Below are 16,264 nucleotides of genomic sequence, written 5' to 3'. Positions count from 1 at the left end.
CCTACATAATTTTAAAAACTGGTAAAAGAAAGATCAGTATCACACTGAGTCAATGATGCAGTGGACCAATCTTCAGTTTCATTCAGTTTTGGAATACATTCAAGCAGTAAAGTGCCATGTTAGTAGAAACATCACATATTTACATCTGTAAGATTTTATTCTACTATAATGACAGCGGTTAGGAGTGACATAGTGCAAACTTCTTTGATGTAATGTAACCAATGAAGAGAAATAGCTGCCTCCAGAGGACAATTCCAGATCTCTGTATTGGGAGAGACATTTAAATGACGTCTATTCACTCCACTCCACTACTCCAGTCCATTTATTTAGCCAATTGTTGTTAGCAGTCTTGTATTTCACTGGCAAGCTCTTCAGAACACTGGTTCTAATACAGTGTACTATCTTGTAAACCCTAGGTACCTCCAGTTCAGGAATCAATACAACTACCACCATAAATGGTAAAAATAGCACTAATAGCATTCATTGTATTTATCAGAAATGATGAGAATAAAAAATTTTCTCAATTCCTAATCGTGCATTTAAGAGATAAGCTCCTGTCAGAGATGTCTTTTTTTTAAAAGAAAGAATACTTATAAAAGTGTTAGAGGTTGCATAATCTTGATATAACTTCCTCTGAAAAGTCTAAGTTCATAGAAAACTGAAAACACAGAGACAAAGGAAGCAGGCTGGTTCTTAAGAGCAGCTGCTCCTTCCTCTTCTGAGCAGTGTGACAAGAAAAGGCAAACAAGATAACAGCAGAAGTCACACCTTCTCATCTGCTGAGAAATCTTTGTCTTCCAGAAGGCAGTCAAACCCTAAAATTCTCCTATAGATGCTGAGAGTCAAACCATGGCACCTTCAGACTTAAAAGAAGCTTTTGGATGCTACACAATGCAGGACTACTTTGCCCACATGCACAAATAATGATAGTCTAGAGGGAAATGGGTAAAGAGTCTTTCCCCAGAAAAATTCCAAGACATGATGAAGGCTTCTACTTTGCTTTTGTCACCTTTAAAAAATTATTTTAATTGAACAAGGTCATTTTCTTCTGATTTGCTAGAAAAGGCAGCAGGATGTTTAATTTTGGGGGGATATTAGATACAGTTTTGTGACTTTCTATGTTTTTAAAAAGTAAACTTGCTGAAATACCACTAAGAAAAAAAAGAAATGGAAATTGATGTAGAATGGGTTATACTGAATGAAAATCAGACATTTGGATAGCTTTCATTTTAGTTTTCCCTTCAGATACTACATTTTTTTTTCCTGAAATTTGGAATAGTTTCTAACCACTGGATTTTTTTTCTACTGAGATAGTTATTCTTTCATATTTTTTCCTGCTGCTAGGGATTCAGTTTCAATTGGAGGAAGCAGGCATTGAGGTCAAGATAGAGTGGAAAAAAGTGTTCAACCTCTATTTTGGGGACAAACAGAAAAAACACCCAATAGCTCCTTCCCATTCATAAATGAGAAATTAGTAGGTAGAATATGCTTCTACTTTAAAGAAAATTTAGATTTCCTTAAAGTTGAGACTGTAGCCAACTTTAAATTTAACTATTTACTTTGTACATAGAGGAATTCCGATTGAAATGAAATTCAGCATGCTATGCAGCTGTAAAAATCTCACAGTAAACATCCTTTTTTTATTCTATATTCTTAGCTTGCATTTCTTGTGCTTATCAGTGGATTTTGCCAGACATGTTTTCTGTATTTAGTGAATAAATTGTAACTTTTAAGAGCTTTTTTTCCCTAATTTACAGAAGCAATTTCTTTTCAAATTAATAAATACAACAGAACATTCTGAATTTAAGGAAATTAATTGTACAATGTAATGAAAGATTTTTCAAGAGCTAAGACAACATCATTTAAAATAGTAAGCTTATGAATCAGAAATATAATTTTGCTTTTGTTGAGGTTGAAAAAAGAAGGTTTCTTTTATATACTGTATATCCCAAGATGATTTCAAAGCACTTTCACTTAGAAAAGCTAGCTGCTATTACATATGAATTTTCAAAGCTTGCCAAGGCTTTGGAAGGAATGATGAAAATTACTATTGCCCGACCTTCAGGTTTTCTTTGTTTCATAAAAGGCTAAGATAGCATTTTTGTCATTTTTCTTTCAGCTCAGGTCTTTCATCATAAATATCAAAGCATGCAATTATGCCTGCTCATATCCTACCGTATTCTGCCTGTTTTCTATCCACAGTGATGGTGTTCTCTTTTAGGATACCTTTTTCTTTTGTTTTTCACAAATCTGAAAGAAGTCCCATGTTTTTGTTGAGTGCCATAAATTGTTCATGAAACGCATGTTGCACTCATTGAATAGAAGAAGAGTTGATTAAAATAGCTTTTATTCTTTTGTTCTAAGCAAAATCCTAAAGTAATGTTCAAGTGTCAATCCCACCAGGATCACAGAAGACTGATTTGGCCTACAGGTGGAATTTTTAAATACTGCTCATTGCAAAAAATGGAACAATTTTCTCTTAAAATCTCTAGTTTCATGATGAAATATTCCTATTGTTCCTTTTCATTTATCATGGATAACTTGTTGTTCTGTCCTGTTTTGTGGTTTCATGTGGTCAGATCATCAAAGGCATAGAATGCCCATAGCTGCTGTTGCCTAAATTAAGTCATAGTTGCACAGTATACTTCAAAATTAGGTTACCTCTCTGTCTTACGTACTCAAATGAGCATACATTTGCATTTTAGCATGTTTACTGATCTATTCCAATTTCTAAGACATCATGCAAGTGTTATATCTGGCTGAAATATTCTTGCCTCATTTAATTCTGAAATATTTTTTTATTTGGTTTTGGTTTTTTGCAGCCACTACCTTAAACATTAATAAGTTATACAGTAAAAATATTAATTTCCATTAATTGATTAAAGAAAAAAAAAATCTTTCTTGAAAAACAGGACAGTGAACATTTATTAGTTCTTGCAGGAACACACTTCCCCATTTTTTGTTTTATTATGCTCAGATTTTTATCAAATTTACAATGACACAAGAAATACATTGTTTTCATCAATTTGAACTGTGCTGTCACATGAATGTGAACTTACTGGCTATGTCTTAAGTTAAATGTCAAGGGATATACATTTTCCACATAGAATAAAATTGATTTCAAGCTCCTTTTAATGGTGGTAGAGCAAAAAAAATCACTGTATGTTTAAAACAAGTAGAACTACCCCAGCATATGTTAATAAAAATAAATACTCCTAAATAGTAATAGTGTTACTCATAGTACATAACATAAAAAATACTTCTAACAGTAATAATTTTAGAGTAAAAAAAACTTACTATTTAATAAGATTTGCTGATGTAAGATTGTGATAAAATGAATAAAATTGTTTTTTAAAAAATCTTTATTTCTTTAAGAAAGTATTTTGTCATTTTTCAATCCTCTGAAAAAGAGACCATGAGAAAGGAACAAGCAAAAGTGAGAGGCTTTCTGAACATTTTTATTTGCAGGTGGCTTTTGAAACATTTCTCCTCAGCATATAAATATTCCCAGCAAAAACCTCATCATAGTGGCTATATGTATCAATACTGCAAAAGAAAGGAAGATAACGCTCACCATAAGAGAATTCATTAACTCTTAAGACTTCTAAAATATTAATATGACTTTCAAACAACGTTGCTTGCTTATGCAGCGTCCTTTCAATTCACCGTGAAGTCGAGATGATAGCTTGAAATTCTTACTTTACTATATGTATCCTTCTTCCTACATCAGTCTGCATTTGTTTATTTTTCCGCACAATGATGAGTATGCTCAGAAATTACTATACATTAAAAAAACCCCAACAGTATGATAAAGTTTCTCAAAGCAGCTGCATGAGAAAATTTTTTATGTTTGTAGCAACTCATGGAGTATTTTGGCCTCTGCCTATCTGAAAATCATCTGAAGTAAGTTGGTCTTTACCATGTTTCTTTCTATCAGCCAAAAACTGCATTTCAAACGTTAAACGTCAGTAATAAAGGTATTTTATGCTGAATAATACTTTAAAATGCATTCTGTTTTCCATACATGATACTTGGATGTTAGAATACTTCAAAGTCTATTCAAAAAGCAACTAATACTAAATTTCTTTTTTTTAATTGGAAGAAGCTTCTCCATTTTAGCATTTCTTATGCTTACTATAGAATAGTAATGACATAGTTATTTTTTGCAGATTATAAATCTATCTCCCTATAAGCATTTCATCACCCATGCTGAAGTAATACCTTCAACTAATAAAAGTTTGTCTTTGCTTTTTTTATGAAAACCATAAAAATGGATTAAAAAGTATGCCAAGTAGCAGGAAGACATTCTAAAGTATTGCCTTTTGCCAGAGGAAGATACTATTAGAGACTGATAGATGTGCGATATTTATGATCAAGGCTGAAGAGACCAGAGCTTTGTTAATAAAATTAAGGCAGTATTACCAATTGCATAAGTGTAAAGTGTGGGTTCCAACCCAGAATCAGGTAGAATACTTCAAAGTTAGGAGGTGGAGGCTTTACTTATTGCTTTCAATATAGGCAATAAATTAAAAATGAAATGAAAAGGTGAGCTGAAACATGTATAGTGGGAAACAAAGAATCAGGCAAGGGAGGGTAACATACGTAATAACCATTATGAGTTACAATGATTTCTGGAACATCATGGCAACAAAAGAACAAAATATGCTATGCAGCTGACAGAAATCAGAAAAAAGAAACAGAGTCTTCATCCCATAAAACATAAGTCAAGGAAAGGTGTCAGTAAAGGGGATTCTGATTACAAAAATCTGTATATTTAATTCACTAAAATAAATGTATGTAAGTTGTATAGAATTACTGACTTTATACTTAGAAAAAGAATATTGGATGTTTAGCAATAAATAAGATCAAAGATGTTGCTAATTTACTATTACTAGTAATCACTCTTTCTGATAATTAAATAGTAATAATAGTCTGATTCATTCATTAAATCAGTGCAGTGCCCTAACAAGCCAGGTTTAAGGATGCGTGTCCTTTAAAACATTTCCTTCCAGGATTATGACTTCTAAAGACACACAGGAGGAGTAAATTGGAAGTGATAATGTACAGGAATTGTTTGAAAACATTGGGGCTACTAAACAGAAGTGACCACAATATAAATTATTTCAAAATTGGAGGAATAAGACTCAAGCGAAAGAACAAGTACTGTAACATCAAATTACAGAAAGGATTTTTCATTGGGTTTTGTTGTTTCTTTTAATAGCATAACTAGTCAAAGTGGCTCTAATACAAAACATGGGGAAAATTAAATTTTGACTCAGGATAGACATATGTTGACTGTGTTATAACAGAATTATGGAGATCATAACTTACTACAGCAGAAAATGCAAGACAAAAGTCAGTATTTGTAAATGGCAAAATCTGCAAGACTGCTTGAGTCAAACTGCTAAATCCAATCTTTCCCTGTAAAAAGAATCATAAATTCTGTCATACAAACATTTAAAATAGAATAATAGAGCCAAGAAGACAAAAAAAAATCATATATTCAGAGACTAAAAGGCAAATAATGTATTGTTTAAGTATGAAAGAAACAGGAGGTATGCGTGGAAATGTGTGGGTCTTCAGGGCTCCCAGGGGCTTGTGGGACAGACTGTGAATGATAAGGACATAGTGATAAAACAGTTTATTTCTTCCTGACAGTATTCAGCTTAGGTCATACAGTATCTTCAAGAGGAGATCTTTTTTCAGTGTTAATCCTACTGTACCATTATTTTCAGATGTCTCAGTTTGTGGATGACACCAATCTAAGTTGTGCTTTGATACGCTTAAGGGAGGATGCCATCAAGAGGTACCTTGACAGGCTTCAGAAGTGGATCCAGGTAAACCTCACGAAGTCCAGCAAAGCCAAGTGCAAGGTCTTTCACCTGGGTTGGGACAAGCAGAATTATCAGTACAAACTGAGGGATGAATGAACTGAGGGCAGTCCTGCAGAGAAGGATTTGGAAATAATAGTAGATAAAAAATTGGACACCAGCCAGCAGCATGCACTTGCAGCCCACAAAGTCAACCATTTCCTCCATAAAGAGGAGACTGGCCAGCAGGCTGAGAGAGGTGATTCTCCTCCTGTCCATTTTCGTGAGACCCCATCAGAAATATTGTGTCCAGCTCTAGGCCTCCCAGGGCAAAAAAGAAGTTGATATGTTAGAGTAAGCCCAGAGGAGGGCCACAAAAAGATCAGGGTGCTGGAACTCCACTTCTATGAAGAATAGCTGAATTGAGGTTGTTTAGCTGGCAGAACAGAAAGCTTTTGGGAGACAGCTTGTTGTGGCTTTCTTACTAAAAATAAAGAAATAATCTGGGGTCAATGACCAGAAAATAAATGGCTAGAAGAAGAAAGCTAATCTAGGAGATCACCAGAGAAATAAAGTTTTCTAAAAAAACACCAGTCAAGCCAAACTAGTCTCAATCCTTGACTATTTGATTTTTTTATCAGTGGCACCCGAGGAAGAAAGGGATAATGGGATAGAGGTAGTACAAGTTGTTACATAGGCCACCAAAAGTAATGTGTTTACTACCAAGTACAATAAAGTATTTTGCAATAGAGTATTAAGGCAACATACCTATATTTAATGCAAAAATCATTGAATGTGAAGTATCATGAAGAAATCTGACAGAGAAGAAAACCGAAAGTTGCAGTGCAAAGTAGAGTGGAATTTAGGTGCCCTTAGATTTCTAATGAGGCCATATATATAACATCTTTCATAAAATGATGCATAAGGAAGTCTGAATTCACAGTACTAATTCAGATATGCAATAGAACGTTTATCAAGAGACCTTACAGACAAGAAAGTAAAAACAACAAGAAAAGATGAAATGTTATGTATCGTCATATGATGACCCAGGATTAGTTTTAGGAAGTTTACGATATTTCCAGGAGTAGGGAGACCCTTAGACCTGTGCACTGGATTTCTGTAGGACACTGGAAAGATATACCGGGACACTACAAATGAGCTGCCCAATCATACATTGTGGCATGCTCTCCAGGATCACTCTGATAAAACAATCTTTTTCAGCGCATGCATGTATATGTATATACTTCCTGGGTTCAGGGAGCGAAGAGAAATTACCTTAAGACTTGTGACAAAGAGGCTTGCTGGTTAGCAGAAATCTGTATTTAGCACGGGAAAGAAAGTTCTAGCCCCTCATATCTGGCTTTTCTTTAGCCTTAGACAGAGTAAATCAAGCAACAAGTTTCACTTAAGGTTGCAGAAGTTAAAGCTCACATTTGTAAATCCGGTTAATTATGTCATATAAGTTTTTTTTTCCAGCAAATTCAGTGAGAAGGGAGGAGGAAGGGATACACACTAGTAAGAGACAAGTGTAAAAGATTTCATTTTTGCTTGATTTTCAGTTTCTAGTCAGCTCAGATTCTTTGTATCTTTCTGTATGGAAAATTAGCACAAAACCTTCCTAAATGTATTTAGCTTTTCTTGGGCTAATCCCTTAGCAACTCATTTGTAACTATCCATTGCATTAGCATAGCACTTCGTACCCTTGAAATTCTAGGGCTTACTATCTTAGACAAACTAAAGCTTTAGGAACTGTTAATTAGGAGTTACGGGACTTAATTAAGCAGGAGGTGGAAAAAAACTTCTCAAACTCCATATTGTGTTGTAATGTTTATATCTATGCAGAATAGCAGTTAATCTGTTAGAAATAACAGTTACAGTATTTTAGTTTGAGAATCTATATATCAAACAAGAAGAAAAAAATTGAAGTTGACTTGCATAGGTTTTTTGAAGTATGATACATTATATACAAAGCCACCTCAGTTCCAGCACTGTTGCAAAAGGGATAACTGAATGACAGAAAAAAACTTCACTCATGTCCTTTGATTCAGATAGTGTTCCATAAAAGAAAAAAAAAACAATTTCCAAGATTTTCTGGCTGGGATATTTAGCATGCTGGACTTTGGTCTCTAAAGGTCTTCAGTGCACAGAAATTAAAAAAGTTTTTGAATATAAAGGATTCTTCCTTTTACTAGTGAGAATCCCCTAGAAAGGAAGAAGATTATCTAAAGTTGTGTTTTGACAAGAAGAAACATTTTCAAAATATTATTTCCCGAATAAAGTTCTTGTGAAGAAAGATGTGGCAAGTTTTTAACCTGTGTCAATGAATGACACTGCATTTGGTCTTTGACATATGGTTTGTTCTCTCCCTTCAGGATGAAAATATCTGTCTGACGAATCATTATGGATATATGTAGATGTACTAGGCAAATATTTTCTCATTGAAGTATCTTAATCAGAAAAACATTTTGTGCATGCTTAGAAATCTTATCTGCTAAGATAAAGGTATCTACTGCTTTTCTGAATATACTGTTCACAGTTTTATCCTCCAAATCAATTTTAATTTCTAAAGTGAAAAATGTTAACAAACTCGGAAAAATGTCTTCTGATAAGTTAAATGAAAAAATCTACATAAAAATCACCAAAACATCTGACAAACCATGTAAAACTAAATTCATAGATATTAAAGGTGTGACAGGCCTTTCATATTGTGATCATGACTACGGGACAGATGTGTCTTGTTTCATCTTTATTGCAGCTTCAAGGTTGCAGTTCATCCATAGGAAATATACTGTGCTAGTAAGATCCAATCCGCAGACATAGCCAAAGCATGCAAAGATTAAGTTTTCCTGTAAGGTGATCTAAAAGAAAAATTGGTGTCCCTTCATTCTGTCTTGGTAACTGAAAGAGATAGGCTTAACCCCATTATGCTGCTTCAGAACAGTAAGTAGCTTCTACCTCTGAGTAACTTCCTTAAGCATGGGCCCAGATCCATGGAAGTTAATGACACTTTCTACTTTGCTTGAGCTAATTAGAAATGGAATTGAGAGTCCTGGTTGCCTGTTTTCCTAAACAAGGTAAATTTGATAGAAAGGTCAGCAGATAACACGGTGAAGTTGATAGCCAAGTAGTGCTAAAGGTCGGCTGTGGATTAGCAAATACCCAGAAACCAAGAAATTGCAGAAAAGGAATAGTTCCCTCCCTGTGTCGCTACTGATGTGGGTGCGGCACTCGAATGCAAGTACAGCATAACCACAGTCTCTGTGTTACATATTTTTCCTTTAAATTTTAGGTCACAAAGTGCGATGGCATCAGTTAAGCATGATTACAAACAGTCCTTTGATGTATTACTGTACGTCGGTTGTATTAAACCATTTCTTGTTTCAATCAGATGCAGAAGAGATCACTTAATTCTGGATACACATATTGTAGAGACAAAGAGATGGTAGAAATAGTGTGATCCTTTTAAGTTTTTATTTAATATATTTATGATCTATATTTCTTTGGGCTTCAAAGAGATTCAAAGAGTAAAAAATGTGATAATTATATAAAAAACCTGAAATGACAATAATATCGGTATCTGCATAAAATATCACTTACGTAAACTGTGGTTTTTATTTTAGCATTTTTTCTTTGGGGCTCCTAAGTTATAAAAGATGCAGACGCCTTCTTATATCTATCCTTGAAGGTGATGCAGTGTATTGATTTGACACATCTTGAGACCTAATAATCAAGTACATGTTTTTATGATTGGCTGATGTTGCCTTGTGTCTGGCTGCCTAAAGAATGTTAAGTTGACTGAGGTCATCTATAGCCTATAGATAATCTACACGACTAATAAAAATGCTAAATAGACTGTCAATCTGTTTTCCAATCATATCAAACCTCCTAATCCAATTTGTAATTTACAAGATGAAACTAATCTAAAAAATAAAATAAAATATATGTGTTTACTAGAACAGGGTGATATATTACCAGTACACATCTAGCTGCATTTTCACATTTGAGCTTTCTCTTGAAAGGTTATGATAATGAATATCATAGCCTGGTAAATTTTTAACAGATTTTTATGGACAGAACATTGTACTGATGATTATTATCTGAAAAAAAAGCTTTATCTGAGCCTCAGATATGTGGAATGCATTACTCTATAACCTTAAAAATCCATTTTGTGCTTTCTCATAAGGTATTTCAGCTGCAGATTCGTATCTGAGGATGGTATCTTGTTGAAAGTATACATTATATAAATAATAGTAATATTTCGTGCTACATACAGTCAACTCCAAATATTTTCTTTCACTGATGCAGTAAAATGTATATTTTACTTGAGTGGACTTACATATAAAAAACATAGGAACTGTGGCTGTTGAATAGTGCATTTCAGTTCTGTGACAAAGCCCTAAATTTAGTGGTGCATCCAAGACCACTCTTCCTCAGACTAGTGGGTGTTAGCAAAGAAACTGTAGTCCAAAAGTTCACACCGTTGGAGAGTATTATATTTTCTTTCCAAGATGTACAGCTAAAGAAATTTTAATATAGACTATGAACTTCCAATTAGTCAGATCATTTCCTAAATTTATCTAGGCTTGGTTTAAACTCACACATAGCAATATATTGTAGGGTCTTTGATAAATTGTCAGTCTTGTTCAGTTATGTGAATACAGCTTTTATAGCACAAGCCAGTCCGCAAAAAGTGACTTTCTGCTGTAGGCCCTTTAAACCTGATGGGCTCACAGGCAGATGTGGCCATTTCCCAATTTACTATTTGTCAATATATGTTAAATTTATTTTCAGTTTGCTTTCTAAAGATCATATGACTGAAATGATATAAATGCATTTAGCTTAGGACATTAAATATTGATTCTGAATGGTTTTAATTATATTCAAAAACTCTCACACCTGAGAATCCTATTATTTAACCTCTGCTTCCAGTTGTAAATCTGTGTATTACAAAAACAGAATAAAGAGTTAAAAATGTTAAGGCCTAAAATTTGCCTTGGTTTCTGGTGACCTGTTCTTCAAACTGGGGAAATCATAGTATTTTCCATCCAACCTAATGTCCCCATTTGCTTTCCCAGGAAAACCAGAGAGAAGAGGAAAGGTTGCAGAGTTGCATTTCCCACATCTTATCCTAAACCAGGATGAAATCAAGATCATCCAGACTAGGAGCTAAGAGTTGCTTTCACACCCCAGCCATGCTCTGCTGCTAAAAACTACGTAAAGAGAAATAAGTAATGTTTTGCTTACTAGAAGAATGATAAGAATGAAGTTACATACACTGTTCTAGGAGAGGAATTCACAATACTGACCAAGGTGCTCAACCTCCACATAGAGTGAATGCAGAGAGCTTAGTACTTCATGAGAAAAAGTCAGGTGTGAATGATGAAGGATGCAAAATGAGACAGAAGGAAAAAGTAAATTAATAGTAAAAATTTTGACATTATTTTTATTTTCTAAGTCTGTCTTCAAACAGCAGACCTCTAAATAAGTGTTGTAAACTCTTTTAAATTGAATTTTGAGTCTTTTGATAAGATAGGCACAATTTATTTGCCTAAATGCATGTCTACTGTCATTTAAACCATTAAGATATCATACTTGGCTTCTGCCCTCCCTTCATAATGGAACAGAACTGCAAATTTTTCCTATATTTTTAAATCACATATGAGAATCCCAGCTTATTTTCTACAGCTTAATTTCTTAGTTACTCTTGTGGGTCCTTCAGAAGTAATGTATAGATTTCCAGGGCCTTGCAGACAGCTGGAAGAGGACATTCTGCTTTCAGGTAAATTTTGATGTCATTTGCAGATATTTTGCCACAGTTATTGTTTCTTTTAAAAACAAATAAACAAAAAATATCTGGACAATTTTTTTTAATAACAATGAAATTGTTTAGGGCTTTGATTACTTTCAAGACAGGGAATTTTAAAAAGCTCTCCAAATATAAAACAAAATGAATTTTAAGTGTATCACTGAATTACTGTAAAGCGACAGAATTAACCTCAATTCTTAGAGACGGATTTTAACACAAGTAGATTCTCCACTATTCTTCTTCTTTAAAAAATAAAATTACCGAATCTTACTTATGTAACACATAAATGTGATTTTTTTTTTAACTTCTTTTGGATACTGTAGAATCCATGTTTTTTGCCAGGCCTTTCAACTTTAGGAATTGTCTCTAACAATTTTACCCGTAGCTGAACTGTTGCACACATAATCCCTTGGACTAAGGATCATTTCAAGTGATTATTTTCTAGGTGAGATAATTTAATTTGCAATAAAAATATCTAAACTGCAAGTCAGAGAAAAATAAAAAATACTGTGAAATGTTACTTGGAAATTTCTTAGACAGTTATACCTAAAGTCTGCCTGCTTCCTACAGTGTGTAATAAAAAAAAAAATCTACCTTCCTTTCTTCCCATTTCACCAACTAGAAACATATCTGATTGTGATTTCAGTAACACAGAAAGATAATGGCAACATCTTCACCCTTCCTGTAGTAGAGGACAGGGGCAAAAAAAAACCCCTGGTAGCTCTTAGGAGAATTTATATTCTTTCTTGTTTAGGGCAGCCAATAAGAACGTCGAAAGAGTGAACTCGTTTTACCTGTGTCAAAGTAAGGGTCAATGTGAAGAATTTCACCTTAATGAAAGGGTGATGCCTAATGTTGCAATCAAATCCCAGAAGGCCATGTCTGAGCTGATTTTCAGTAATTTCAGTTAATTTTAGTTAGTTCTCAATAGGTAAGAGAATAAAAATATCTTGGCTTTTTCTCTTCCTGTCCCTCTAATTGGCAGCATTTCAATCCAAGTCTTCAGATCTGTGACTTTCATTTTTTCCTGACCATGCCAAGAATATTTTTTGGCATCTGGCATTTTAATAGGAGTATTGCCAGTGACCAAGCATTGGATGGAATCAAAGAATTGGCACTGTATTTTGTAATTTTCACAGAAGCATTTGATTTGATTGACTCTAGAATGCTGATTAGAGGAGATAATACTATGATGCTCTTGAGGATAAGTCACTTAACTCAGATTCATGACTGTTTAACAAGAAGAGCACACAGATTTCTTGTACAGGGCAAGGAATCTGGCTTGGCTGAAATGGACTGTGATGTCTGCCAAGACTCAGTCTTCAGACCATGTTTATTGAATTTATTTGTCAATGATTTATTCTTGATTGTATTAAATCTATTTTACAGCTATATCGATGATGCAATGCTACAATATGGTTCTAATTCATTGGCCATGGTAGAGAAGGATTCAGATAATTTATGGAGGAAACTTTAAAAAGAAAGCATTTTCTAATGAACAAGAAAAACTGCTGCTATTAATATTTCCAAAAGAACCCAAAACAATTTGCAGTCCTTAGTCAAAAAAAAAAAGAAAGCCCTTCACTGAAATACTTAAGTCATGACTTAAGGGTTGGATCAACACTGTCTAGTTACTCTTGAGGAATTTTGTGTTGAAATGCTGTTAATTGGAAGCAGGTATCACTTTAAAAGGTAAGAACTCCACAAAATATATTGTACTTAAGCAATAGATGAAGGAAGAAACAAAAAATTTGCAACGTGCTGTCAGATTAAAGGTTGTTTAAATTTAGAAGACAAACAGACTGTGATATCGATAAAGAGCTATGTAGATTTGTTTTATATTATTGCTATGGATAGAAAAAAATTCAATTTGCCTTTAGGCAAATTTCAGATTTGTAGCTTGACAGAGTATAAGAACACATCACTGCAGCTTTTATGTGAATAAGTCAACTTACTTCCTCCTCAGTGAGTCTGGAACTATGCAAATGTATTTTATGTTTGGAGAGGCCCCTGGTTATATGAAAACAATGTTGTTGTTTCTTTTAGATTTTAATTTAGTATTCTGAGCCTTGGAGGGAGAAATCATCATAGACTCATTTACCCTACAGTCAGTGTGACAATACAGGAGGATGCATTTAATGCCTTAGCAGTAAGCATTTTGAACAGGCATCCAAAGGTGATAAGAACTGAAATAATCTTTGGCAAAATTCAAATGCAACTTAATTGAATATTTAAAATAATTCTCAAGGTATATCTGAGAATAAATTATGTAATGATGTGGTAGAAACTATTTGATTTTGTACGTCCTTCTACTTAGTATTATCATATATGCTTGGATAGGAGCAGGGCAAGTTTCTTGCTGTGAAAGTCATTTGAGATGCAATATGAAGCATTGTACATTAATGAGATTTTATTATCTCCTGTTCTGATACTTTAATGAATGAAAATATAAAGGTATTTATATAATTCTTTAAAGCAGGTGCTGGTTTAGACCTTCATTTCAAACTGGAATCTCCTCTCGTATGTAAAATTTTTTATATTTTAATATAGATATTTTAAAAATCAAAGAGTTTTCATACACAGTAAATAGATCATATATGAGGGTATGTGATACAACATATTCCTTCTTCAAGGCAGAAATATTCAGATGCCTCTCCAGTCTCTTGCTTATATGTTGAGGTTTTGGTTGGGGGGATTTTTACATTTCATGATCTGTGGAGAAATCCCACATGATAAACATCTATGCCATGAAAATCTGGTTATGCTTTGCTTCATATTTTAAAAAATAAACAGAATAACCTATGTCTTGGACGCATGCATTACTGACATGTAAGCCCTCTGTAAGTACTCCAAATGTTGGAATATGCTAATACTAAAAAGGAAGCAATATGAATTTCTTTTGAGAAATAATGCTTATCATATTTATCAGAAAGTAGACAAAATTATCTCTTCAAACTACAGCCTCAGTAAGAATAAACAAGAGTTTTAGCTCCAAATTTCAGTGACAGTTTGATACCTGTCATCAAGTAATGTAAATGTTAAAAATATGTTTCCATGTACACACGAAACTAAGAAATGCATAATTTGTTCATAACTCCAGCTCTATTGCAGTCAAAGCTTAGCTCAGAGGGTCTCTCTCGTGGATGTTTATGAGGGTTCCTCTGTTGTCGGTTCTGCCTTTTGTCCTGTCTTCACTTTACATTTACCTGTATTGTGTTCCTTCTTCTGTCATAACTAAGTTGGCAAACTTGAGAAAATAGGGATTCTGTTCACTGGAATAGCTTACTTAAGTCAAGGAGCTGCTATAATAGAACTCTTCTGCCACTGCATACTAAAACAGAAGAATTCTATGTAGAGAGAGTGTTACTGGCATTGCTCTCTGCATGTATCGAGCCTGTATTCATAAATAGATAATCATATAACTCCTTCATCTTAAAATTAAAAAAAAAGAAATTATTTTAGGCTGGTTTCAAAGTCAGAACTCATTCTCAAGAGGAGTGAGTTCTTGTAGTGCTGATGCTGACTAGCAAAGAGGGAAAATCCTGGTAGTCAAGAGGGTTCCTGTATTTAACTCTATGGAGCTGACTACCCACGATGGCCTCAGGGGCAGAGACAGAGATGTCCTTGGTTGCTTTTTGCCTAACAATTCAGTTGTCTTAGTCAAACTCCAAATATGCAGACTGGACATGACAAAGGTCACTTTGAACTGAGTTATTCCTTTTTAATTGCTAGTTGTATTGACAATTCCTTCGGGACCTCAAAATTAGGGATTCTGAGACATAAATGTTGCCAAAACCCTGCTCTTAAACAGTTATATTTTTAGATTTGCACATTTTATTAAAGTCAAATGGCTTAATGACATTATAAAGTTTGAAAACAGTAGCATCAAATACAAGAGTTCGAATTTGTTTTGATAATATTACCTTCTATGATATCTTATCCTCTTGTAGCATGGTGAAAAATGAATCAGCCAAGTGTTTACTACTTTTTAAGACTTTCTTTTTATCTAAAGATGATACATTTTCCTTCAATTTCTTTAAATACTTGTTGACACACCCATTATCTTGGCCAATTACTTTGAAGATCTTTTGAAAGGATTGGGCTGTAAGTGATAATGAAGATAAAGGCATATAGTGTTTAACCATTCTATGATTTTGAAATTATCACTATTGAAGGTAAGCAGGAAGAGAAAATGTCCCTCTAAAATTGCAGATTTCTTTTTCTTATGAATTCACATGTCAAAGCTGCCTCACGCATACTGAATTTTTGTTTACCGTCAGTTAAATTTTTGCATCTATAGGAAATCAGGCTATTGAAACAGGAGTTTTGAGAGGTTTTTCCCCAGAAGGACAAATCTTAAAAAATAAGCAGAGGTGAAAATGCCATGAGCAGGTCAGTAACAGATCTGCTTCAACACCTCTCAGGCAAACTATTTTTTCTCTTCAGTTTATACCTTAATTTATGTTTTGTGCAATGAATCACTGGGATAACCCTAACATTTGCATTCCATGACTTTTGAATGTTTAAAATAGAAGCCTTTATGTTGAATTGACAAATGGTTTGTATTAATATAAAATTAGATTTAGGAAAATCATTTAATCTATAAATGACATCTGGTATTTACAGCTTTAGAGCCTGATGAAGATAG

This window comes from Pipra filicauda, unplaced genomic scaffold, assembly GCF_003945595.2.
Source record: "Pipra filicauda isolate LSUMZ 115617 unplaced genomic scaffold, ASM394559v2 scaffold157_size4220110_pilon, whole genome shotgun sequence".
Taxonomy (NCBI): Eukaryota; Metazoa; Chordata; class Aves; order Passeriformes; family Pipridae; genus Pipra; species Pipra filicauda.
Note: the sequence above shows the minus strand (reverse complement) of the source record.